The following is a 24,550-nucleotide window of genomic DNA, read 5'->3' as shown; positions in this document are numbered from 1 at the left end:
GCCTTGGACATTTCCAGGGGTGGGGCAGTCACAGCTTCTCTGGGCACCTTGTGCCAGGGCCTCCCCTCCCTCAGAGGGAAGATTTGGTGGCTGAAAACCATCAGCAGCCCAGGAAGACCATGGAATTCCTGACCCACACCTATAGGAATGGTTTGGATTCAGCTCTGTCCACAACAGCCGCAGGAAATCCCAATCCCAGCCAGGGTGACTGGAGGGACCATGGGGCTCATCCAGTCCAGCATCCCCCGAGCCTGGCTCAGCCAAATCTTAACAACCTTCAGGGATGGAGACCTCAGTCTCTGGGAAATCATCACTCTGGGGGGTCTGTTAAAGAAATTTCCATTAAATATGGTGGATATTTGGGAAACTGAAGTGCAAGTTGGCTGTAACTTGGGACCTGCAACACTTCCTCTAATTTTGCTCCATATTCTTGCATTTTAACCATGCCTTGTCAACGTTCAGAAATGTAAATAGGGACTGGAGCAGATGTGCGTCAGTCTAGGGTAGAAAATCAGTATTTTGTCCTTTTGTCTCTGAGCTGTTGAGGAAGTTCTGGGAGAGGATTGTGGACGTGACCCAGCAGATCTGCTCTGCCATGGAACATGGGCCCTCTCTCTTGTGCACCCTCAGAATAGAGTTTAAAAGAAATCATTCTTATTTCCATACTGAGTCATTGCTGGCACTTTGTTGAGTGAGTGAATTTCGTTTCAGCTGGTGGTGAATTGGGGACAGGTGCAGAGGATCAGCTTTTTGTTCTCCTGGCAGATGCAAGGAGGGGGGAGAGCAACATGGTTCTCCTCCATAAAGCAGCCACAGAATAATGGTAAATTAAGACTAAAGCATTTCTGATGAATAAAGACAGAAGTACAAAGTTTCAGAAGAAAATATGATTCACAAAAAACCTGAAGTTTCCAAACTTGCAAAATATGAATTTTTTATAAAGCCAGATATTTATCATTTGTTTTAGTGGCTTTGAAACATCTCATGGACTCATTTAGGTTGGAAATAACCCAGCTGGAGGAGCAGAAGGTGGGGGAAGTCACCCAGCCCAGCACATGCTGGTCCCAGGTAGGTGGGAGGTGTTACAACAGGTACAGACCTCAGAGCCTGACCTGGGCCCAGCCACCACAGACATTTCTCATCAATTCATTGCAATCTGTTTTTCACACTTATATAATTCATAAAAGTGGTTTGGGGTGATTTGGGCCTGTTGTTTTACTGTTTAAATGGTTATTTCTCAGTTAGAAAGGACTACAATAAAAGTCTTCAGCAAAGCTCTATCTTGAGAAAAGTGATTTCAGTGAAATATTTGGTTAACTGATTAAATTTGGTTTTTAAACACTGGAAAAGCTACTGCCAGAAACTTTTCACTGTTGGACAGTGAACCCTCCTGGCTTTGGGGGCAGCCAGTTTTGGAGTTGATGTACCAGCACAGGATTTGAAGTGAAAGAAAACCCGAGTGTTGATTTCAGCAGAGCTCCATCCACCCCAGGGTCCACATCCTGCATCCATTTATCCTTCCAGGGATAAACTCCGAGCTGTAATTCCACCTCAGTTTGTCAATTTCATAATTTTTCATCGTTTTTCACCATTTCATGGTTTTCCGAGCCAGCGACAGCCGTGTCCCAGAGAGCACAAGCAGCCCCAGAGATGCTGCTCAGGCTCCTCCAGCCCATCTGCCACCCGACTCCAGGGATTTGTGCCTTCATCGGGAGTTCACAAGGAATTATTTCAGTGTGGGCTCACACGGGAGCAGCCCCGGCAGATGGATCCCTGCGGAAAGCTCGGAATCCTCATCAGACACGCACCGGGGATGCTGCAGGAGGGCGATGCTGCAGCCAAGCCTGTCCCGGCTCCCTGTGCCCATGGCCCCGTGCCCGTGGGCTCTCCTGCCAGAGGGAAAGACCTGGCCAGGCTGAGGATGCGTTTTGGAGGAGGAAAAGCGGCAGGGATGGGAAGGAAGGGTGGATGGTTTGCAGGGATGCTGAGGCTCTGCCAGCAGGGAATGAAGGGCTGAGATCCCGCTCTGGAACTCGGCTGCCCCATCCATCCCTGTTCCACCCAGCGGTGTCACGGCCAGCCCGGGCAGTGTCCATGGAGCTGGAGCCATCCCTGTGCCAATTAACGCCCTGTGCCAATTAACGCCCTGGTGGTGGGTAATTAATTAATGGGTGCATCCCGGCTCTGCCTCTGCCCGTGGTTCCAGAGCGGAGCCTCCCGCTCAGTTCGGCTCGGCTCGGCTCGGCTCGGCTCACACCAGCTCCTTCCCACAGCCCCCAGCCCAATTAAAGGGCTTGATGTGTGCTAATGGCTGCACTAATTAAATGTTGCTGTTTATCATTAAATAATGAGGCTCATTAGCATGGGCTGTGCAGCGAGGCGCTCGTGGCTCTGCCCAGGAAACTCGGGAGTTCCCTGCTCCAAACCTGGAAGATCCAATTTTATTTTTTTTTTCCCAGCATCTTAAAGCATTCTGACTTGTTTAGCCAAAAAGAATTTTAAATGGGGAGCATTTGAACAGGCTGTGGAGCGAAACATCCATCTGCTTGCTGGTTTGGGTCGCTATTGATCCCTTCAGTGTTCCAGAGGCTCGGGGAAAATCGGGTATCGAGCACGTTCCCAAAGGGAACATTTTTGCATGTGTACAAAGCTGAATTGATTGCAAGAGTGCAGCCAGCACTGCGAGAAATTTCAGCTGGTTGTTTTGCTGGTGCACCACAGAACAATGTTTTTCGTGTCATTTCTGCTCCATAATTCTCAAATTTCCTAACTAAGCAGAATATTAAAGAGCAGAGTTTTAAAGACCGATATCCACTGAAATATTCACAATATAAAATCTTAACACATCCACAACATGAATTTAAAACAGTCCAGCTATTGGGTAAAAATAAAAAATGGGAAAAAAACCCAAAACACACAGCAGGGCTGAAAATCCAACTTGTTTTCACTACTCAGTTGCCGATAACCCTGGTGAATCAGAGAGTCCTTTTAAATCCTCATTTTATACAATTTTATTATCAGAGGGGCCAGCTGGGATCATTGTGGCTGAAGATTACCAACATTTCCATTACCATCTCTTTATAGCTTGGCCATAAACATCCCTCAGAACTGGGATAGTCCAAGGCTTTGCTTAGAAAGAAATTTTACCTTCAAAACTTTGAGTGACTTAAGAACCATTAAGGAAGGCAAAAGGAAAATAAAAATGTTAATTTTCCTCATGGTAGATATTTTTCCCAGCCTTCATAACACAGAAGTCTGGTTGTAATGGATACTGCTCCTTCCTATTTGCTTGTTTTCTTGAAAAAAGCTTTGTATCAGGAGCAAAACAGGGCAAAAATGGGATTTTTTTTTTGGTGGTAGGTTTGTTTCTGGGATGGGGTTTGTGTTTGTGCTCCTGCAGAAGGGCAGAGCTGGGATTTACCCTGGGTGTGATGTTTTCCCCTCTCCATTAACAATGGGAAAAAAGCTGGGATATAGTGCTGTGAAACTGCACTGAGAGAGGGAAAACTGGGAGTGATGAGAACTGGAGCAAATGCCCTTTTACTGGATACAATGGGATAATTTTATTCATCAAATGGCAAATAATTCCCATGCTGGAAAGCATTTTGCTTTTTCCTAGCAGGGAAACAATGGGCACAATTCATGCAGGCACCAAGGAAAACACGTTTGAAGGCAGAGAGAGCTCCAGAGCTCCGTGTGAGTGTGGTAAATTCTCCTTTAATTCCAGAGCTCCGTGTGAGTGCTGTAAATTCTCCTTTAATTCCAGAGCTCCGTGTGAGTGTGGTAAATGCTCCTTTAATTCCAGAGCTCCGTGTGAGTGTGGTAAATTCTCCTTTAATTCCAGAGCTCCATGTGAGTGTGGTAAATGCTCCTGTGATTCCAGAGCTCCATGTGAGTGCGGTAAATTCTCCTTTAATTCCAGAGCTCCGTGTGAGTGTGGTAAATGCTCCTTTAACTCCAGAGCTCCCTATGAGTGTGGTAAATTCTCCTCTAATTCCACATCCAGCCCCAGAGCTCCCTCAGGGATCATTCCACACATGATGCCATGCCCTGGATCAATAGGTTAAAGCTTCCTCATCACTGCGTACCACTGGGTCAAATAAAGGTTATTTTTAGCTCCAAACCACCTTTGTGCTGTGGTATCCGAGAGGGAGGAGCTCCCTGGGACCTGCTGGGTTGGAAATTCTTTCTGTTGGAGTGTTATCCGTGTTATCTCCATGAGAGCATCAGACAAGGGGTTTGACCCTGATCTATTTATTTCCCATTAGGGGAGCCCATTAAAGGAGATTAGAGGCCAACTCAAAGTGCACAAATCATTCCTCTGGCTACTGAGAGCCAAGAAAATAAGAGAAAAGAATTTTATTCATCCCTTACCAAGCAATTCCAGGTCGTGGGGTGATCTATGTCAGACAAATATTCAGGAAATATTCATCCACATTAACACATGGACAATGCCAGGATGGACAGGAAAATCCCATCTCCTGGGACCTCACCAAGAAAACATCAAAATTAAAATTAAAATTAAAATTAAAATTAAAATTAAAATTAAAGAGTGTTATAGCTGGCAGGGAAGGAGATAAGGTATTAAATAAGCCTGACAAGGGATGCAGGGCTGTGGCACATCCAGGGATTCACATCTGTAAGAGCTCAGATGGGACATGAGATGTGTGGGAATCAGTGGCATGACACCCATGAATCTACAATAAAATACAATATTTCATAAATTAAAATATCTTCTACCCAGCATTGCTCACAGCCACCATGTCCCACCTGAAATTCATCCTTCTGAGTAGATTTTTCGGAAGAAGAGTTGAGGTGCATGATTACATTGATTTCTTATTTAAAATAGAGTTTCCTGGGGCTTTGTCTCTGTGTGAGTGTGTGGGTTTTATTCTTTCATTAAATAAAAACCTAATGAAAATAAGGATCTCTAAAGTTGGAGGGCAGGAATGACTCCACTGCCTCTGGAGAGAGGCCATTATCTCTGTCTGAGCTGTTTTATTACTGAGAGCTGCAAAACCACTCCTTTGCTTGCAAAAACAGCTACATTTTAGTTTGGTAGCATTTGGGGGAGGACTGTGATTAATTGAGAGGTCGATTTTCTACATTTTCTGCACAATTTCAAATTCAAATGATATCCAAATTAAATTTAAACCTGAAAAAGGCTCTTTTTGCTTACACAGAAGCAGCCTGAATCACCCACATGCAGGAGCTCTCCTCTTAATGTGTTTTTCCCAAGATTTGGCAAAAAAAAAAAACAAAACAGATTTCTAAAAGGTTTTCCTTTATCCACACATGACATTCCTGCATCCTGGTAAAGGATGCAGGAATCCTTAAACCTGCTCAGAGCCATTGGACTCCAAACACCTGAGTGTGAAGAATATCAGGCAGACCAAATACAGGAGTCAGGATTACTCTGACTGTGTTCTCCTGGGTATGCAGAGGGCTCAGGGAATTCAGGAGGAAATTCCACAGGAACTCTGGTGCCAGGTGTTGCCCTGGCTGCCTCCTCTGCTCCGGAGCTGCCTCACCATTTTATGGAGCCCATGGAATATTCGTGGGTTCATTATTTCCACCTCTGCTTCCCCCAGGAGCAGGCACAAAACTTCATTATTTTTTTTAATTTAACTCACTAGAAATACTGAAAATTGCTTTGAGCACTTAATGTAGCTAAAATACAACAAGCAAGCTCTGCTGCACATAAAAGACAAAAAACTCCTGCTCTGGTCCAGTTCTCTATGTGCCCAGTAAAATAGTGGAATATGGAATAACAGGTTTAAAATCCCCCCTTCATTATGGAATAACAGGTTTAAGAAGCCTTGTTCTGTACCAAAACCTTAAAAACTGGCAGGGGAAATATTAAATTCTGCAGCAGGACTTTGCTGCCTGGGTTCTATCTCTTTTCCAGCTCCAGGTTCCAAATGAGTGTGCTGATCCCAGAATCATCCTGGTCCTGGAGAAGAGTGAGGTGGATCCAGGGGCTGACATCCTGCTGGCTCTGCTCCATTCATCGCCATCAGCAGGGATGCTGCTCTGCCTGGCAGATTTCTGGATCCATAATTGCATCAAAAGTGGGAATTAAATGGAATATTTCAGGCTGGTGAAGCCATGGTCCTGGATGGTTTGGAAGAGGAAAAAAGGACAGTGTTAACTGAGGAATTCCCAAATAGAGGGTCAGCAGAGATTCATGGAGAAGAGGAAGGAGAGGGAGGGAGCTGAGATTACAGAGCAGAAGTGCCCTGAGTAATCCAGCAATCAGGGATGCTGGGCTGGAAACCAGGAGTTGGTGGCACCAATTTTTCCATAGGGACAGGGACAGGACTGCCCAGTGACAGCACAGCCCTGGCTGGATCACATTTCAGAGCAGGGAAAACTGTGTAGATGGAAGGAAAGACACGGTTTATGGAGGAGGTTTGTGAATAATTACATTTACACGCTTTAAAACATCCCATCCCAGCAGAACCAGGCACGAGGCTGCAGCCTCAGCCCTCCAAGGTGGGAGCAGCCCCATGGAGCTGAAATGGGGACAGAAGTGCCACTCCTGGGAGTTAAACAGCAAATTCCCAGCTTCGGAAAGCCTTGGGAAAGCCTTGGGGCAGGCTGGCTGCTCCCACTCCCAGAGCTCTCTCTGTGTCCTGCCAGGCTGGAGCTCCTCCTGCTCCAGCCCATCTGTGCTGATTTTATCACCATAGACTTCAAATGAGTTGGATTTCTCCTGAATCAATCCCCAATTAATTACCTCAGCTGAACATTGTACAAAGGACCAATTTTTATCTCTTTCCCTGCCCATGTGACTGATTCACTGGTAATGGAAATCTTTGCCTTCAGGCAGAGGAACGATGGCAGCCGGGTCTTCTGCTGCCCATAAAAGCCAAAAAACCCAGAGATATTGCTCTCCTTTTCCCATTTTCCATTTTTTTATAGACATCTGCATCCAATCAATCTTAACAAATGTCTTCTCTAAGCTCCTTGTATATTTTTTAAAGGTCTGACTGGTGCAACTCCTGAAGGAAGCAATGGGAATATGGCTGTAAATGGGCAATTAGTGGGAAGCAACACTCATTTATGATTTTTTAATAATTTCTATGAAATGTTACGAGTCATTTTACTGAAACCTTCTTATTTGTCTTGCACTGACCTCACTAGAAACACTCATCTTGCTAAATTGACCAGCAAGCCATATTTATTGGAGTCATTTAAACCGGGAAATATCAAGTGACTTATAAAATGCAGAAGCTGGAGTAGAGGATTCACATTTGTAGAATCTCCTATTTCTACCACTGGTTAAACCCAGACACTTCAATGGCAGCAGATCATGAGTCAAAGGTCTGTAGGAAACAGAAAATCTGTCCAAATTCTGGAATAATTATGGTGTTAGGAGGAGGACCCTCCAAGGGTCTCCAGCTTGCAGGACTTTGCCCACCAAGTGAAAGGAGCTCACCTGTAGGATGGAGAATCTTTGTCTGCCCTGTTTTTCCTGGCAGTTGTGCCATGCAGTGAATTTTATCAATTGATGAACGGATTTCCCTGGAGAACAAACCCTTCTCCCCACGCTGGGACAGGCCCAGGAGATGGGCTGGGTTTGATGGCACAGGAGCATGTTTGGGTTTGCTCTTCCCTCCTCCCTCAGCTCTTCCCAGTTCTCCTTTCTCCTCCTGACTCATAAATAATGGAGCTGTACAGAACAGCCAGAATCTACCCAGATCTTCTTACAAAAGGAGGTAATCTCCACTGGAAAAACCAGTGTAATTGCAGTTCCATTTTATTATTTGATCTCTCTGTTGTTTATAGTGTAAATAAGGAAGACTGGGATTTGGGAGCTGCCTCCCAAAAACCTCTGTTAAAAAGGAAGTTGGGTTATTTTGCTTGGCTGCTATAAATACTTCATGAAAATGTCTACTCTGTCAAAGAGAATGTGAATTTGCTGAGTGTTGAAAGGAGCTGCAGAAATGCACATTAAAGATTCACAACCCAGCCCAGGCTTCATTCAGGAGAGGCTTTCTCATGATTTTTTCAGTTGATGGGATCCTTCACAGACATGAGAATATTTGTATCTTCCTTTGACTAAAAAGCTGCTTTAAAGCACAGCTTGATGGTCTTATTCAAACAGAGACAACATTCAAAGCTGGCAATTAAGGACTCAGGGTTTTGGCCAAGGCATCACATCCCCACTGCTGAAATATTCAATGCTCAGTGCTGGCTCTGGGTTTGTCCCACTTGGTGAGGAGCAAACTCTGGATGTGAGCTCTGCAGGTCACCTCAGGTGCCTTGTGACAGGGCCACGCTGAGCTTCTCCACGTCCTCCTCATTGAATCCAAAATTAAATAGCCCAGAAACCACAGAATCACAGGATTTTTGTGTTATTTTCCACCCTGTTGGTTGTGGGGATATGTGGGGTGAATCAGCCAAGTGGTCCATGAGATTTTAAGTTGTATTCCAGCTATTTTGGTTGGACAGGGCTTGGAGCAGCCTGGGGTAGTGGAAGGTGTCTCTGCCCATGGCAGGGAATGGAATGAGATGAGCTTCGAGGTCCCTTCCAACCCAAACCATGCTGGGACTCTGTGATTCTCTCCTGGATATTCCCAAGTGATTATTTTTCAGTTTTCAGTTGCCAATCCCAGCGAGTCCTGCACATGTAACACAACACCTGCACATCCTAATTAAATCCTGAATTCTATTTGTTCATTGAGTACTTGTCCATGGCTATATCTGATTCAAACCTGCCAACTGTTTTTCCCTAACAAACCATGATTTATTTGAGTAGATCCTGCAATTCATTTCTCACGGCAGCGCCTCTCCCTGCAGTCATTTGGGCTGTTCTGTGTCTTACTGTGCTTCCATTCTTTCTGAAAGAAAATGAAATCTCCCACATGAATTAGCATAATTTCTTGTGGGAGTGACTGTGCTAAAGCCATTGACTAAAGCAGTTTGCAAAGCAGAATATTTTTCAAGGAGATGAGTTCCTTCTGGGCAGATATGCAAATGGAGTCTTCTTTTAATTCAGATATCTGAGGAATTATTTGTGGGGAATTAGTTTGTGATTGTTCCTGAATCAGTATAAAAAGCACTTGGACACTGCCTGCATATTAAGAGTAGTTATTTATAACACTTAATAACTCAACTCAGCAAAGGTCACAAGGGATAAATGGTGCTCCTGGATTCAGGCAAACATAATTCATTAAGGATTAACATCTGTCTGGTAATAGAAAAACATAATGGAGCTATTGGCCTTCACTAATTTCCCTAAGATCAACATCCTTTAGGGTTTGGGGATGTTTTATTTCTTTTCTGTGCAATACAGATCCAAGGAGATATTGATTGGGATGCTCTAAGGCCAAGCCCTGGGTGTTTATGGAGCATCAGGGGTTCAAAGGTGATAAAGAACAAACCCTCAGCTCTGGCACTGCTAAAATTGGCAGTCTGAGGTGGTCCAGGACCCAGAAAAGGAAGGTGACCTGTTCCTAGGGCATTTCTGGGCTCAAACCACCTCAGCAGGAGCTTTCACCATTCCCCAGATAGCTCAGGGTAAGCAAAAGCAGCCCAGAAATGGGGAGAGCTCCCAAAGAGTACAGAACTAACCAGGAGCAAACCAGGAGTAGAATTAGTAGTAGAAGTAGTTCCCAAAGAGTGCAGAACCAACCAGGAGTAGAATTGGAGTGCTGCTCCTGCCCTGACAGGAGACCCAGGAGCTCTGGGAGGAGAGGAAAGGGCTGGGGGATGAGGGGAGCTGCTGCCAGGGTGACCCAGGTGAAGAGGGATCAAACCTGCACACAGGGAAATGATCTCCAGGGGTCCCGCACTCCACAGCTCATGAAGTGAAATGTGACAATATAAAAATATTTCCCATAATCACCACACTCTACCCTTGTCCACGTGGACCCTGCAGCAAGAGCGATCCAGGGAAATCCTGTGAGCAAGATCCATCTCCTCTCACTCCATCCAGCCACGAGGACTTCCCTGGGCACTCCTGCTTTCCTCTGCCACCAACTCCCCCGTGCCTGGAATTTTTCATCTGACCAGCAAGAAAAAGCAGATTTCTTGTTGAATTGACAACATCCCATTAAAATTCAGATGGAGCTGTCTCCTGCTTTGGTGGCAGCACATCCCTTTGGGCTCTGTCTTGTAGGTCAGACTTCCTGAGGTACCACTGAAGAACCAGAACTTTATTACTACAGAGGAGAAGAGATAAAAGGAAAAGAAAGATAATAATTACAGGCTGAGCAGAGGAGAAAAATGTTATTAGTGGCTCCAATGACCTGTCTGCCTCGGGCATTGGAAGTCCACCAAAATAAACAATTGGTCTGGGAGATGTGAGTAAATAGATAATTCAAAATTTATGTTCTTTGGGTTTCTTTGTATTTAATGAATGCAGTGACTCCACAAACAGGTTGTGTCAGACACGGTGTCCAGCAGAACACGTCAGCTGACAAAAACCAGGTCACAAAGGGTGACCCACTCCAAACGGCAAAGGCACTTCCCCGTGCACCAGCAGGACATGTGGTCCTGTGAGAAAGCTGACATTGCAGCAGAAAGTTCTGCAGTTGTTTGGAAGGTGAATTGTGCTTTCCTGCTGAAATGGAGAGGATCAGTATGGCAGGACAATGAGTTGTGGAGCCTCAGTCCTGCTGGGACCATGTGTGGTCACTCATTGTCCCTCAGTCCTGCTGGGACCATGTGTGGGCACAGGAGTGATGATGACCTGTGGAGGGAGGTAAATTTGTGTGAGGGCACAACACTGAGGAGCTCTAGCTCAGGTTTGCTCCATCCATGGGAAGCTTAGTACAGCCCCAGGATTAAGCTTCTAATGTTTGTATTTAAGCTACAAAGTGAAAGATGTCCCCAGCCATGGTTTGGAACAGGATGATTTTGGGGTCCCTTCCATCCCAGACCATTCTGTGATTCTACAAAAATAATGAAAACCTCGAATCCCTGATCATCAGGCAAAAAAATCCCAAATCTTTTTTAGAGCAGATTTCCCTGCTTGTTTTTTTTTTTTTTTTTTAATTTTTCCTCAGGTGTGGCAAAATCCCACAGGCAGCCACCAGCCCATCCCCAGCCGGGCTGGTGCCAGCATCCCTCCCGGTCACCATGGCAACGGGATGCACAGGATAGCGATCAGCACAAACCCTTCGGAACCCTCCGGAGCTGAAGAGGAATCTCAGCAATGGCCAGCCCAGACTCCGGGCCGGGGTGACGCAGGCTCTGATGTCACCCGGCGGTGTCACCGAGGGAATGGCGATGAGGCGGGCAGGGAGGAGCCGAGCGCTCATGAATGTTAACAGCGCCCGAGAAGCCCGTGCTCGGCATGGCAATGACGGCCCGGGGCAGCGGGGGCGACACGGACAGGAATAATTGGGATATCGGAGGGGAAATAAAGGGAGCAGCTCCCGGGAAATGCGGCTCATCTGCATGGCAGGGCTTCATCTGTGCGTGGGGAATGGCCCAGGGTGGGACGAGAGGGACACGTGGAGGTGCAGGTGATCTGTCACTGCGAGGATCAGTCCTGGGCATTGGTTGTTGGTATTTGAGATGGTTTTTCCTTGGGAGATGGAGCAAAGCCATTTCCCATGGTGGCTCCAGGTGTTCTCACCTCACACCTTCTCCAGTCATTCCACGGAATCCCAGGGTGGTTTGGGTGGGAAGGGACCTTAGAGATCACCAATTCCACCCCTGCCATGGGCAGGGACACCTCCACTGTCCCAGACTGCTCCAGCCTGGCCTGGGACACTGCCAGGGATCAGGGGCAGCCACAGCTGCTCTGGGAAATCCATTCCTGGAAAATTTCTACTCTGTTCCATCCCCACCTTCACAGGGAGGAATTTTCCCCTAATACCTGATCTAAACCTGCTCTCCTTCAGCCCAAAATGATTTTCAGCTCACATCTGCCCAGCTGCATGAGGAACAACTCATTGACCACTGTGAGTGACACATAGGAATCCTCTCCACTGCTATTTCTCTTTAAAATTTAATTCAAGTCTCAGGTTTTCAGAGCAGAAAACTTTAATTGGAACAATGGTCACAAGTACAGGGTCTTTCAGCAGTGGTTTTGAGCATCAATAACAATTAATTTCCAAAGCTCATTATGTGGGTTGTGTAATGAGCTCAGGCAGTGTTGGAGTCGCTGCAGCTGCTCCAGGTGGGAGCAGCTGAATTTCAGGTGAGGGATGATCTGTGCAGAAAATCAGATTTCTCCTGACCTAAGGGAGGGGTCTGAGCCCTCAGCCAGGGCTGCTGTGTCAGGACTGCACAGAGGATTCCAGGGAACATCACAGCAAAGGAGAAAGCAGCAAAGACCAGGAAAATCAGGGCAGCATTCACTTTCAGGGGAATCCCAAAGATGAGCAAAGGGCATTTGGGCCATGAGAGGGAACTTCTTGCCCAGCCTAGGCTGAAGAATTTCAGCTGCTCCTCCAGGATCAGCAGCATCTCTGTTTTTTAAGCAAGCTAAAAAGTGCAGGCTGCTCTCTGCCCACTTCATAATGCTCAGCTGGGAAATCCCAAGGACGTGGAGCAGAAATAATCGGATATAAAATGACAAAGTGGCATTATTATACATCATAGACTTTCTGCTGAATCAATACATGTCAGGAAGCATTCTGCTGCCCCCAGCCATCAGCAAAGAAAGTTCTCCATGGCATTCCCCCAGGTTTAGTGCTGCCTTTTCTCCTGCACCTGTGAGGGAGCCCATGCCTGGGACAGGGAGAGCAAGGAAGGAGCAGTTTCTTACAGAGACACCTCAGAGGAAGGCAATAATCCCCTAATGGGATTTACCCGAACCATCCTATAAAATATTCACTCAGTTTCATGGAAAATCAAGAGAAAAGCTTCCAAGTGTTTGGGAGAATCAGATGTATGAGCAGGTACGTTAAAATCAGGATTTTTAACCCAAATATGAGGATGTTTTCTGAGCAGGCAGCCAGGAAAGCCGTTGGTGCCCAGGACACCTCTCCTCAGTGGATTTCCACCCTGATTGACAAATGGCTTTCCTTAAAGCACCCCATCCTTGCCCAGAGCTCCTCTCCAGCCCAAAACAGCAGGGCAGGGGCAGGGCAGGAGCTCTTGCACACCTGTGACACCCTCAGGAACTCTGACAAATCCCTGAGCATCCTCCATCCCGCCCTGATTGACACCAATCCAGGGCAGAAATTCATTTAAAGGCTGGTCCAAGCCCCAAAGCACAGCCCAAACCAGCTGGAATCAGGTGACAAAACATCCAAGCAGGCAGCGCTGCTGCTTTCTCCAAAAATTCCCTCTCCCTGCTCCTGAACCCCCTGGAGCAGCCCTGCTCCTTTCTCTGCTCCTCATCCCCACAGAGAATCCCCAGCACCAGCAGCCCCCAGCTCATTACAGCAGATAAAAACCACCACAGCCTCGTCAATGCCACAGCAAATAGCACCAGAAATAAACTGATTTTTTATAGTAGGCACTGCCTCAAACACAACCTCAGCTCTGTGAGCAAAGGTCCCTCACCAAGGAGCACTCAAGGTGTTGCTCAATAGGTTCAGGTAACAAATGACCTGCCTGCTAATTAAAAGCTAATTATGTCCTGCAAGAAATTGCTACCAGATGTTCTGAGTAAATAACAGGAGAGGCTGGGCCAGTGCTGTCCTTTCTCCCAGCCCTGGGAAAGGGAACTCTTACAAAGGTTTCTGGAAGTTCTTTGCCTTCAATTTTATGCAAATTGTAATTATTTCATTCTACTTTTGTTGCTTGTGCCTTGGGTGCAGTGTTGTCTCCTGGCTGGCTCTGCAGGCAAATGTCATTTTCTGTTTTGCTCTGGTCCTCTTCTGTTTTGCTCTGCCATTCTTTTATTTGAGTAAATCTGACTCAGGTGTTTCTGTCTTCCTGAAAAACCAACCAGGGAATCTGCAAAAACCTTTTGGGGATGCTGAATGCTTGTCCCTGGTTACCTGCCAGGGGATGAGGCTGGGGAAGGAAAACCCTTGGGAGTGATAAAAACACCTCTGTGTTCCAGGTGGGTCAAAATTCCAATTCCAGCTCTAAATGGGCAGAAATTCTCCTTCTCCATAGGATGCAAACCTCCAAATCCTCTGATTTAGTCACAGCCCCCAAAACCTGGGCAGGGAAAATGTTTTTAGGGGGAATTGAAGGGTGGAAGAAACAGCAAATACCCCCCAAGTGAGGAAATGGAGCCCAAATTATTCTTGTCTGGCAGAGCTGATCTGGGGCCATCAGTGCCCCTGGCAGCTCCTGGTTCCAGTGCCACATCCAGGTGCCACCTGCAGCTCCCCTCTCTGGAAAATTCACTATTTCTGGCCAAACAGGAAGAATTTGGCTGTTCCAGACCTTCAGTTGTGGAGGTGGGGTTGTGTCTTCATTCTCCTGTTTGGACACTGAGGGAATGGGACAGGTCTGAGCTATTCTGGGGTGAAAAGATGGAAATTCCCTCACACACAATTCCTGTGCTCTCCTTTTCTCCCCTGAAATTAAAGTTCATTGCATTATTTTCATTTCCCTCTCACCACAAATAACTTAATTTGGTGAGTGAAGGATTCTCTCTTTATAAAAACACAACTTTAGAAGGTTTTTAGGATTTGATGTGCCTGAAAATACACAGCAATGGGAAAGGGAAGACTGGGAAAAAAAATCCCCAATGTTCATAATTCAGGTGGCAGAGTTGGGTTTAGCCGGGAGGGAAACCTTGGATGAACCCAGAGGAGGAAGAGGAGGAGGAGGGGTGGGAGAGGCCTCCTGGGTGCCATCCAGGATCCCTCCCTGTGTATTTTACTGCCCACATCCCATTAAATGCCAGAGCAGAGTCTCCAGAACTACGTGCCAAGCCAAGGAGGACACATTGATCTGTCCCAGCCCACCTGGAATTGTGACCTGGGATGGCACAGGGTCCCCAGGCACTGCAGACTCACCTGGTGCCGTGTGTGACATCCAGCAGGGATTGCTCATCCCAGTGTTTTGTCTCTGCTCCCACAATGTGCACAGCAATATCCCATTATTGTCTTCATTTATCAATATTACATTATTGTGTTCATTTATCTGTGACATTTCAGCAGAGCTCTTGCAGATGTCTCTGAGCAGCGCTCACAATGATGATAGTTTAGGTTTTTTTTCCTCTTCAGAGTGAATTTTTTCCACACCTCATAGAGCTGGGAAGGCTCATTTTAGGAGAAATCTCTTTTTTTTATCACCCAGTGCAGATTCATATTTTTCTTCAATCTCAAATCCCCCTCTGACTGTGGCAGCCTGGGCAGGGAGGCACCAGGACACCCTCGGGATTCTCTTCCAGGTCTGGCACCAATTCCTGTCCCTTTGGAAGGGGCATGGTGAGATCCCACACAGGTTTATCATTAATGTGATCCAGGCCCCTCCTTCCCACCCCTAAAACTAATTCTTATTGAGCCTTCAAATAGATAATTGACTGCAGCCTGCAAAGCTCCTCTGATGCAAAACAAGCTGCAGGATTTAAATCAATACAATGCAATTCCCCATTTCTATCTCAGCAAGGTGAGCCCCAAGGAGAGGGGAGGGGATAGAAATGGTGTTTACTTGCCAAACCTTCCCGCCTCACCCAGTGGGTAAATTCTGACCCAATAAAGCTGCTGGGGGAATATTTATTTCTTTGATCTCACAGTTTTAGCTCCCTTAATGTAAGTTTGTGCAGCCCTGGTCTGTCGGATCTCAAGATCTCAGTCCTGAGATCTGAGCCTCCGAGACCAGCTTGGGGGTCTCGGGAGTCCTGGAATGTTGCCAGAAGTGTCTGGTAGCTGGATTTTAACCCTACACAGGAGACGACAAGGATGAGGGCTTCACCGGGTGAATGGTGAAGGGATTAGTTAATTAGAGAGTGAGACACAAGGTTTAGGATTTATGTACAGGGGGGTTTAGAGGAGTAAGATGGAGGAATTGGGGTGTGTCCTGTCCTCCTCCTTCTTCTTCTTCCTCTCCTCCATCTTCTTTGGCCACGGTGGCACCTTTCTATTGGTTATTACTAAGAGTACACCGAGTTATAAGAATAGATGGTATTGGGGAAAAATGATAAATATTGTACACGTAGCAAAGGGTATAAAGATACGTGGCTGCCCGGAGGGCAGGACAGAGTGTGCCCATGGCTGACTGCTGTGCGGATCTCTGTTGGGCTGAAAGAACATTTTTTAGATAAACAATTAATAAACATAAAACCAGAAAGAAGAACTGAAGCCTCTTCTTGTCCTTTGACACGCGGGTGCCCCAAGGCCACCTCCGGGCTCTCCAGGCCCCTCAAACAGCCGAGATAAACCGGCACTGGTCTAGCCAGGGGGTGGATTAAGAATTCTGCTTTGGTCACTGGAGTTCCATTTCCAGGCGTTTCTCCTCTCCTGTGCTGTTACAGGAGGTTGTATTGGGCTCTGTTTGGGGAATGGAGCATTTATGAAGGAAGGAATTGTTCCCTGTGAGGGTGGGGAGCCCTGGGATGGATTTCCCAGAGAAGCTGTGGCTGCCCCATCCCTGGCAGTGTCCCAGGCCAGGTTGGATGGGCTTTGGAGCAGCCTGGGATGGGGAAAGTGTCCCTGCCCATGGATGATCTTGAACATCCCTTCCCACCCAAACCATCCTGTGATTCCACAAAATACCTTTTATTTTGCATTGTGCATAAAATCACAAAATTTAGATTGGCTTGGTAGGAAGCCACTCTGTGATGGTGTTCGCAGGGGTCTGAGGATGAGGGAAGAGACGAGGATCTGACTCCATGTTTCAGAAGGTTGATTTATTATTTTATTATATATATTATATTAAAACTATACTAAAAGAATAGAAGAAAAGATTTCATCAGAAGACTGGCTAAGAATAGAAAAAGAAAGAATGATAACAAAGGTTTGTAGCTCGGCTCTCTGAGTCAGCTGTGATTGGCCATTAATTAGAAACAACCACATGAGACCAATCCCAGATGCACCTGTTGCATTCCGCAGCATCAGATAATCATTGTTTACATTTTATTCCTGAGGCCTTTCAGCTTCTCAGGAGGAAAAATCCTAAGGAAAGGATTTTTCATAAAAGATGTGTGTGGCAGCCACTCAGCACTTCCACTCGTGGCACTTCCCCCTGGCTCCCTCACAGCTGCCACAGCCCCAGACAGCTCAGTCAGAAATTTCCAGCTGGGATTTGTCCGTTCCAGGGCTGCTCCAGCCCAGCAGCTCCAGTTATGCAATGATTCCCTGGCCCTGCCCTGCGTGAGCAAAGGTGGGGAAGGGCAGAAATGCCGGGAGCTCGTGCTCTGCTGAGTGTTTCTATTTCTGCTGGTGCTGCTGAGCCTCTGCCCTGCTCTGCGTGGGCTGGAGGGGACAGAAAAACACTCACACAGTGATTGGAGAGATTTTGCCTTGAATGGAGACGTGCAGAATCCCTGATTTGGGCAGGGATGGGATCAATGCCTCGCTCTGCCCTTGAGGAGGTTCCTGCGCCTCTTCCAAGGCAGAGAAACCCCTGACTCATTCATGCCTCACCTCCACACCACAGCCCAGGTCCTAAATGGAATTCTCAGGATGCCTCCAAGTCCATTAAAGCCAGCAGAGCTCCTCCTGCTCAGGGAAAGCAGGCTGGAGTTTGTCTTTCCATGCATTAACATCACATGGCACAAACGTGGAGCTGTGTCCCCGCCTGACCCTGAGATGGATCAAAAGATCAATAAGATTTCAGTTTGCATCATTTATCTGTAATTTCAGATGCCTTTAAGCAGCAAATTTACTAAATCCTTTATTATTCTGACTTAACCAGAAAGCAGCAATCATTTCTTCTCTCAGAGTGGGAGCATGGAGATATTTGCTCTTAAATTCAGTGTCCGGTGTGGGTTTGTTCCCAAACTCTGTTCTTGGTGGCTGGGCATCCCAAATATTTACCAAGCTACAGAAGACAAGGTGGGAAAGGCCAATTTCATTTATTTAGCCTAAACACCTGGGCAACACAAATGCTGGGCTGCCCTGGTGCCATTTAAATATTTATATAGAGCCATCAGCTGCTTGACCTGCTCCCTTCTTTATTAAACAGATCCTCTGGATAAATCAATCTGCTTCTGCCACTTCCATTGGGGTTTAGAGCCAAATCCCATAGTTTGCTGTGACTTGGGGCTGGCATTCTCTTTGGCCATAAGTAATCCCCTGATGATGAACTTTTCTCCCAGTCTGATGGATCACTGTTCCAGCAAGTGTTTCCCTTCAGGAGGAGAGCCCACACTCCTCCACTCCCGCTGCTGATTTAATCAGACTTTTGGGAAGAGGAAAATTCAGAATGTCTTAGCCTTCATTATATTGTAATTGATTTCTTTTATAGCTTTTCCTGATTGGTTTTGAGTTGGTTTTTCAGCCACCCTTCCCCTCAGTCATTTTTTACCTCTGTCTGCAGGAACCTGTCACGTCCTGCAGCCTCTGCCCTGGCTCGTTTGTCTCCCAGCTCCTGGCATGGCTGCAGGATCTCTCCCATCCCAGGTCATTAATCACCTGCCAGGACCCGAGCTGGCACCTCCACAACAAACCCAGAACAAACCTGCTGTCAGCAGGGCTCGCCATTCATGCTTGGGGTTATTTTTCTTTCATGTGCTCCATTATAAATTAATTTATTGTGTTCCATCCTCGCGCCCTGACAGGCAGTGGGTGTCGATTTCCAGGGATGACGCAGGAGGGTTTGTTCCCATTGCTGCCTCCTGCTCCTGACACAGCCACTGCTGGGGATGTTCCCACAGAACCTCCTCTGAATCCATGAAATCCATGAATCCATGAGGGCTGTGCTGCTGGAATTTCACCCCTTGGCACAGCCTGTTGCAGCCTCAGCTCACCTTCCTCACCTCCTCGAGAATTTTCCACCATGTGGAGATGCTTGAAATCCTCTTTGGGTCAAGTTTTCCTTAATTTTAGAGGAAAAAAAGTCCTCAGCTCTTCCCCTGGGGTTTTATAAACTCTTCTGGATTTGTGTAGCTGTCCTTTGGGCTTTCGGTTACCATTGGTTTTATTTCAGAAGAAAAATAAAGTTTGGTTTACGTTTCAAAACCCAACCAAAAATATAACAGTTGCAAAATATTTTAAATGCATTTGATGTAAAATAATATTAAAAAAAAAAAAGGAAAGAGAAGAGAGAAGAGCACTGGCAGCACCTTCTGCACATTTGGGGTGACCATGGGGAGCGCTGGGACACCCCAAAGCTGTTGCCCTGGCAATGCTGGTTTAGCATTCCAAGATCCAGTTGGATTTCAAGGATCATTTCCCAGCTGGGCAATGGATTCGACCCTGAAAATCCTCTGAAAATTGCTGAGTGCCCACCCCTGTGTTCATTATAGACCCACAAGCTGGAAAAAGGCACTTTGTAACCTTCCCAAGCAGGATTTTGGGCAGAACCAAAAAAAAAAAAAGACACCTGCAATGAACCTGCACTGAGCTGGGCTGCAGCTCAGCCACGTCATCAGCAGAGGAAACTGTTCTATTTCATTAATTTTGCAGAAAATACATGGGAGCTTCTGCCTAATGAATACTAATAGACCCTTTAAAGCTCATTTACCAAATCCTTACAATTAATGGACAATGGGAGGCATCACTTACAGAGCACATCTGAGCAGCCCCAAAATATTCTATTTGTTTGTCCCAATAATTGCAAAATAAAATACATTGATTGCTCCATATTTATGAATTCAAGAGCTATTTGTGTCTGTGCTCTGTGTAATGAAGGTTATAAAAGCATCTTAATGCAAAGTACAAGGAAAACTTGAAAACTGCATGAAATTTGGGAAACAAGACCTTGTGAGTCAGTCATTTACTCATGTTCTCTCCCACCAAAGCACAGGGAGGATGATGCAAACAGGATGTGGGAGGATTTGTGGATATTTATGAGCAGGTGCTCTTCAGCTGGAGTCAGGTTTGGAGTAATTGGCACCTGAGGCTGCCAGGGGATTTCGGTGGGAGCAGGAATTCTCTGCAGAGTGTCCTCGGATCTGCAGCAGGATCTGTCACTGCAGGCACAGCACAGGGAATCACACAGGGCTTGGGCTGGAAGGGACCTAAAGTTCATCCAGTTCCACCCTATCCCATGGGCAGGGACATTTCCACTGTCCCAGGCTGCTCCAAACCCCATCCAACCTGGCCTGGGACACTGCCAGGGGTGGAACAGCCACAGCTTCTCTGGGAAATCCATTCCAGGGCTCCCCACCCTCACAGGGAGGGATTTATTCCCAATTCTGTCCCACCCAGCCCTGTCCTCTGGCAGTGGGAGCCATTCCTGCCCCATTCCCCTCTGTCCAAGGGGAGCAGTGGCACTGCACAGGCTCTGCTGCTGTGTTGAGCCCTTCACCCCCACCCTCCATGAGGTTTTCCCAACAGGAATTTGAGCCCAAACCCACCCTGCTGATGAGGTGGCAGTGCCCAGCCTCTGGTCCCACTGCCTTTCCCAGAGCCGGGGTGGCTGCAGGAATTTGGGCTCTCCAAACCTTGCAATCGAGGATTTCCAGTCAAGAGCCACCTGCTTCCTTTTATTTCCAGTCTGGAGCCATTTCATGTTGACATTGTCTCTGCAAAAACATTTTCCCAGGTTTTCTTCTGCTTTAGAGCAAAACCCAGCTGCAGCACAGAGCAGGCAGAGGGTCCTCAAGAAGTGAAGGAATCTCAGAGGTGTGTGCATGGCTGGGTACAGGGATTTTCCACGTGGAGTGATGGCAACAAGGGATAAATAGAAGCATCCCCAAAAGGGGTGAAATTCCCACTGCATTTAAACCATGGAGTTGAACCCCACCAAAACAGTCCCCAGCCGGTTCTTGTTTGTGCTGAGAAATATCCAGTAGGTATTTGGGCTTATTCTGAGGGCTTTGGGCACAGCTCCACCACATCCATCTCCCTGTGGTTTCCACATTCCCTGGTTAAAGCTGGGCCTCCAGCAGTGCTGGGTCTGTTGGGCATCACCTGCTAACGAGGCCATCCATCTCTCCCAGGCCAGGGGAACCAGACTCATGTTGGCTTTTCAGTGATTTTCATCATTTTTTAACTGATTTCTCTAAATCCACAAGTGCTGTTTTCGGTTTTCATTTTTAACGTGCCCATCCACCCCTCCTCTTATTTCCCCTTATTCAGAAAACACCACCTGCAGCTCTGGGGAGGGATCAGCCTCTCAGAACGCCCAAAATGCCGCCAGCCCCAGCCAGTCGAGGTGGCAGCACCTCTGTGGAGCAGCTGGATGCTGACGATCAGCCCCAGCCCCTCCAGCCCATCCATCAGGGCTGTTCCTGGGGGGAAGCAGCTCTGTGAGGCTGCACAGCAAACCTGTGCAGCCTTCAGGACAGGGGTTTAATAATTCAGTGGTTTTTTTCCTTCCAAGCATCATTTATTAGCTCTTTACAGAGCTGTTTGCTGCTCAGTCAGAAACTAAAGCCAATATTCTTGGTGAGTGTGTGGCTCTAATGCTGTTAAACTTCAGAAAACCTCATCAGCAGTGATTTGGCCCCAGGTATGAGCAAGTGAGGAGGTAAACAGCAGCGATTTCCTGCTGGCCTGTGGATCTGAGGAGCCTGGCAGGCTCTTGTTGCAGCAGATCTGGCTCTTGGGCATGGCCACACTCCCCATGGAACCAGTGCCTTGTGCCAGACAATGAATGGTTTGGACACCCACCAAAATCTCCTCTGAGTCATTCTGAAACCTTGAAGCGCTGATCAGCAGCATTGCTGGGGATGACAGGAAGCCCTGGGAAAGAGGGAGGAAAGCTTTCACTTTGCTCTTTTTTTTTTTTCTTTTTTTTTTTTTTTTATAATTACCTTTAATTGAATGAATTCTTTTGCTTGAGTGGATTCTGAGGTGGGAGTGCTGCTGAGTCCCACACACGGGGATGGCACCAGAAACGTTTCAGGGCAGAGCTCTCAATAAATCAGACTGAATTCAACAGCAGTTTCTTCCTGCAAAAGTCTATTTGCAGGGCTGGGATTACACCAAAGCTGCCCTGGCAGGAGCGGCACAAGCTGTGACACCTCGAGGTGTGGAGCTCGGCCATTCCCATGGAAACACCGGCAGCACCAGGGAGGGGACACGGCCTGGTTCAGCGGCTCTGACACTAATGACATAATTAGCTGTGCTAAAAGTCACGGCTGGGAGCAGCCACTTTGTTTCCAGGGTGACTGAAGTGCCACAAATGACGATGTCCAGTGGTGTTTCCATAGAGCTGCAGCCCCGGCAGGGTGGGATAGAGGGCCTGTGACCGTTCACGGGGGTCTGAGGATGAGGGAAGAGACGAGGATCTGACTCCTTGTTTCAGAAGGCTGATTTATTATTTTATGATATCTATTACATTAAAACTATACTAAAAGAATAGAAGAAAGGATTTCATCAGAAGGCTGGCTAAGAATAGAAAAAGAAGGAAATGAAAACAAAAGCTTCTGTCTCGGACAGAGAGTCTGAGCCAGCTGACTGTGATTGGCCGTTAATTAGAAACAACCACATGAGACCAATCGCAGATGCACCTGTTGCATTCCACAGCAGCAGATAATCATTCTTTACATTTTGTTCCTGAGGCCTCTCAGCTTCTCAGGAGGAAAACATCCTAAGGAAAGGATTTTTCATAAGGATGTCTGTGACGAAGGTCCTTTGTGGCCACCAAGCAGGACATGGACACGGCCAGAGGCTCCATTCTGATCCCCAAGCTGGGATCACCCAGCCTCACCCAGACCAAGGGAGCAGTTGGTTTTATTTAAAAAGAAAAAAAAGTTTGGTTTGTGTTTCAAAACCAACCAAAAAAATAATAGAAGTGTTCCAGGCTGGGATCCTTCTTCCTTGGCTGCTCACAGATGTTGAGCACCCCTTGTTTTGTTCATTCACAGGAGCACAGATTGGTTTTACCTAAACCACTCTACCCCAGGGATCTTCCTCAGGTTTTGTTCTAGAACCTGTTTTCTTGTTATGTTACTGAGAAACAATGTGGAAACAATCACAATTCAGTTCAGGAAAGCACCTAAATGTACCCAGGGCTGTGTCTCAGTGAAAGAAGCACAACACACCGGCCTGGATCACATCTTGGATAAAAACACTTGTGACACTTTGTTTTCCTGCAAGAAGAGTTGAGGAATGCATCCACTGGATGAGTATTTCAAGGTCTAAATGATCATAATGTTCCACAAGTGAGTGTTTGGGATGGAAAGGTAAGGTAAGGATGTGAAATGAGTTGTGGGTACTTTAACATGGGAAGGTCACAGCTCTTTCTCCTGATCTGGGGGTAAATAGACATTCAAGGCTGGTGCTGAATCCAGATCTGTGCCTGGGCAATGCCATTCCCTGGGAACAGCCAGGGAACAGCAGGACAATATAAAGGGATCTATTCCAACACCCATTTGGATCCTTGAGACAGAACCACGAGCTGCAATTCCAGCCCATTGTCTGGGAAATGTCAGGAGCTGAGGAAACGCTGGAGGAGGAAATTGTTGGCATGAATGGTGAGAGCACTGCGGGGTCTCATCATCTCGAGCTGGGAATTGTCCTCCTCCTGCTGCTCCATGGGGAAAACAGGAGGGCAGAGCCAGCCCTGGGCAGCTCCTGGGATGTGGAAACGCTGCTGGGTTTGTGTGTGCAGAAATCCAGGGACATATGGGCAGCATCCTGTCCCTGTCTGCTCCAGCAGCAAACCAGGAGGAGTGTGAATAAACTCTTATCAACAACAGGAGGGAAATATTTATAGAAAAATGAAACAGAGGATGGAGGAAAGGGGTTCCAGTTGGAGGGTGGGCTTGGGAAGGAGTGGGGCTGCATCGTGGAGGGGTTTGCTGTTCCCATGCACCCAGACATGAGGAAAATGAAATAAAAATGACATTAACCTGGGGATGTACAAGCACACAATGCCCATAAACATCCATGATCTGCATCCAGCTCTCCAGAGGACTTATTTTTACTTTTATTTTGGAATCCTAGGCAGAGTGAGCAGCCTTCGAGTGTATTTATTACGGTCTTGAGTTGCTTTCCATGGTAACTAATTGTGATTTCCGAGGCACAGGTTCTGCAATGGCACAGGATGAAATGGAGCTGAATATGGAGGCAGCTGAGAAGAAGAAAATCACTTGCTTATGAAATGGTCTTTAATGATGGGGATTGATGGAGCAGAAAAAATGGGGGTGGCAGGGACTAGAACACAAAGCAGCTCTCTCAGCTTCATGTATTTCCTCAGATTTTGAATTCCTCAAGAAAACATCTGGTGAATATTTAAGGAAGGGAAACTCCCCTATATGTGCTGCCTTCTCACTTCCCCACTTCCCATTTTACTGAGGCAAACTCTTAAAAATCCAACTGCATTAAAAAACCAGTCTGGAAATGAAATTATTATAAAATGGTGTTTGCTGGTTAAAATAATGGGAGGGCTTTTACAAAAATTTACCCATTGCACAGTGAAAAAGGGGTGAAACAACCCTGTTTTGAGCAATGTTGGATAAAATTCAGGAAAAAAATGTTTCCATGGAGTGCAGGGGTCTCCCACACCCTGGGATGGCTCCAGTGCCCCAGGAAGAGCTGAGCGGAGCCAAGGAAAACACAGATGACCATTTTGAGCCAGTTGGGAATTTCCAAGCTCTCACATGGGTTCAAAACCTCTGGAATGT

This window comes from Zonotrichia albicollis, chromosome 14 (genome assembly GCF_047830755.1).
Source record: "Zonotrichia albicollis isolate bZonAlb1 chromosome 14, bZonAlb1.hap1, whole genome shotgun sequence".
Classification (NCBI taxonomy): domain Eukaryota; kingdom Metazoa; phylum Chordata; class Aves; order Passeriformes; family Passerellidae; genus Zonotrichia; species Zonotrichia albicollis.
This window is presented reverse-complemented; position numbering follows the sequence as displayed.